Genomic DNA, 3265 nt, shown 5'->3' with positions numbered 1-3265 from the left:
CCAATATAACCGTTCAAATAATACCACATTTCAACCGCGTAGGTTCATTTGAACGTTGCGGCGGTTCCTATTTTCTTAGGAAGTAGTGCTTTTTTGCGCAACTTCCATTGGGGAGTATTCCCTGACGTGTACCACGGCGTACTGCGTTGAGGGGTGTACACGTAGTGTATAATACTTCCCTAACAACAACATAGTTCCCTTTCAGCTCATTTTTCGGATAGGGTGTTTTGTTTAGGTCATTTCCGCTGATAGTTCCGCTTTCTCCGCTCGTTCGAGGAAAGATAGTGTTTGGATGTTAGTTAGTTGGCTTAGGTTAGGGGGCTAATAAACCAATAAACCGAATGCTCCATTCTAAAAAACAGTTTTCATCAATCTGACAATAGAATCACATTTATACATACCTAGTCTAAGAATTTTAGCATTACGGGGGAACTCAGAGCCGCCCCCTTCAACTTCTTCGGTGGCCCCATACCGATGTCGAACTGAAGGTAACCTGAAATCCTATTAACAAAAGATTTTTTAATTTCATTTTTGCTAGGAATTTGTCACTTTACAAGATAAATTAAACGATAAAAGAGGGTAAAATGATCCCACGAAGATCCCAATTCCACGAGGTGGAAGAATGTCTTCGAAATCTAAAAAAATACGTGCGCCATAACTTGATCGTTTACCATAATTCACTTACCAATAAAATAAACAATTAAAAACAATATAAATGGACCGATGAACGTAAATGAAAAATTTACTAAACTTCACCCAAGACGAAACGTGATCGCAATGGAACCTGGAAATAACGTGGCGCCACCGTCGTAGAATGAACTACCTTCGCGACGGGGATCTAAATATCGACGTGACTCCCTAATTTTTATTAAATATAACCTCTCGGCACGGGATTAATGCGATTTCGATTTTCTTCGGAGAGGTCAATTTAAATAGAGTACTAATTATGCTAAATTTTTCCCATTGTAAGTATATAACTACGAATTATAGTTTAAAAATTATAAAAGAAAATTGGCACAGACGAACTAACGTATTTTTTACAAAAAAATTTCCAGAACCTTTATTTTTCAATCGATTCGGACGGTGAAAGGTGCATCTGATAGCTAATAATTCGAGCTAAATATTCCCCATTGAACGTACCCGTCTGGCAAGTCTCTTAAAAAAATTATTACAGAGTATATAGTTCAATGATTTATATAAAACATGACAGTACTATGAAGTTAGGTTATAAAAAATTACTGATATTCAGTTTTTATTTGATCAAAATGGCGGATAGCCGGTTACATTCTGTGGTGCTATACAGTGCGAACAGTGCTTTACTATGCCGCTTCAATAAATAATGACGTTAGTAAATATTTGCCGCAATAGGCGCGGGGCACCAATACTAATTTATAACCTTAAACTTCAAAACAAATTAAACATTTGACATATGATTATATTTAACCCAAATAAAGATTTAATCACCTTGTAAGTTTCCAAATGATGTGAAATTATACGAATAGGAAATTGCTACAACAATTGAAACAATTTTATTTCTTTTACAAATCGTTAATATTGAAGTAATTGGATAAATCACATGTTATAAACAACTGTTCGAAGATCTCGTCACCATAATTAAGACAGGGGTCCACTCTTTTCTTTGTTTTCGAAGCCGGCATGTAAGTGCCGTTGCATAATGCTTCAAACGGTAGCTTCTATATCTGCTCGTAATTCGGCAATGGTGTGTAAACGGTTTCGAATACGTTGACATCTAGTAAATTTGCATGCAATATTTTAGGACTTTGCAAGTCCAGACGATGAGTTCTTGTAACACGGTTACTTTAAAGGATAGAAGTACAATTTTCTCCAGGCAATAGTGTCACACGTTCCGTATGAGATATCCGTTAGTGGGACAAATTATCGCAGTTGCTTTTTTCGACTTTGTTCAAGACGAGCAAGAATATCTTTTACAAACGCCTTATTAGCAATCGCTAAGCGGCCAGGTGACTTCCCAGAAGCAAGACTTCCTGTATGTGAAACCGTTCAAGTAAACGACGAGCATTTCGGCGTATATTGTTGTAATCCTCGTCACGGTTGACATCCGTTTATCGAAACTCCTGTATACACAAACGTATCGAGTACTCTCAAACTTCACTTTCATCTTTAGTTCCATTACGGAAACAGAACTGCAAACGCATCTTATTCTCTTCTAAGAAGTAAAAGGCTTGTCGAAGTAAACCTATTGCCTATTACACGCTACAACTAAAAAAACGTTTGTTTGTAATTTACAAGTAATTTACCCACCTTGTAAATATTCGAAAGAAACTGGTAGTCTTGAAAAAAGTCGTGTTGAAAGGAACGATAGTAATAAGAATTAGAAATTATAGTTTGTGAAATTATAGGTTATATTTTGTATTGGATAAATATAGAAAGTACCGCAATCCATTTGGCTCGTGTGTTAAAGAGAGAAAGCATAATTTTTGCCCAAAAAAATTCTAGTAACTTTAATGTTGGGGATTGTATCACCTGTTTAGAGATGGGATTATATTTATATAAAACATGACAGTACTATGAAGTTAGGCTATAAAAAATTACTGATATTCAGTTTTTATTTTTAAATTTTTTTAAGTTGGCAGCAAATTTTCACCAAAATGGCGGATGATTGTGTTACTTTCTATATCTAGTGACTTTAGTATATAGGTGCACATACACGATACCTGGTTGCGGCAAATAATTACTATTGTCATATTTTATAAGAGCGGTGCAGCATATATTGATCTCTCAGTATGCGCACGTGTGTAAATATACGAGATATCGCGTTTTAAGTGTTTTCAATGGTGTCAAATTACATATCGTTATATTTCCTTTATTTATAGTCCGATCTCGATAAATATTCAGTATTCAGAGGTTGGAGAAATTGAGGCACCCGTTTCCATCCTTTCGGCACTTCTATCTCCATTCCGAAATTCTGACCATCCCATCGATTAGATTACATCGAGAGCTTTCCAAAGATACCTATAAAGACCCGTCTACGACGCACCGTTCTCGAGATATCGCGTTTTAAGTGTTTTCGGTGGTGTCAAATTACAAATTGCTATATCTCCGTTATTTACCGACCGATCTCGCCGAAATTTGGTATCGAGAGGTTTGGGGACCAGGGCCATTCGATTCCGTCATTTCCGAGCTGGTATCTCAGTTTCCAAATTTCGACCCTCCCATCGGTTAGATTAGGTCGAGAACTTTCTAAAGACACCCAGGAACCCCTATCTACGACGTTCCGTTTTCG

At 36.7% G+C, this 3265-nt stretch overlaps 2 long non-coding RNA genes across 2 annotated transcripts; both read right to left on the bottom strand.

The window, feature by feature from the left end:
• Positions 1–311: 311 nt before the first annotated feature.
• LOC116182667 lies at positions 312–1021 on the bottom strand. Its single transcript, XR_004147579.1, has 4 exons — positions 686–1021; positions 555–635; positions 402–501; positions 312–351 (listed from the first exon to the last, which is right to left on the bottom strand). It is a non-coding gene; the product is annotated as an uncharacterized LOC116182667 (long non-coding RNA).
• A 489-nt stretch (positions 1022–1510) lies between these two features.
• Positions 1511–2947, bottom strand: LOC116182669. The gene is made up of 2 exons (XR_004147580.1): positions 2284–2947; positions 1511–2241 (listed from the first exon to the last, which is right to left on the bottom strand). It is a non-coding gene; the product is annotated as an uncharacterized LOC116182669 (long non-coding RNA).
• Between the last annotated feature and the right edge of the window lie 318 nt (positions 2948–3265).

The sequence above is a fragment of the Photinus pyralis genome, unplaced genomic scaffold (assembly GCF_008802855.1).
Source record: "Photinus pyralis isolate 1611_PpyrPB1 unplaced genomic scaffold, Ppyr1.3 Ppyr1.4_unclustered_Scaffold6782, whole genome shotgun sequence".
Lineage (NCBI taxonomy): Eukaryota > Metazoa > Arthropoda > Insecta > Coleoptera > Lampyridae > Photinus > Photinus pyralis.
Note: the sequence above shows the minus strand (reverse complement) of the source record. Positions and strands in the feature narration are given on the sequence as shown.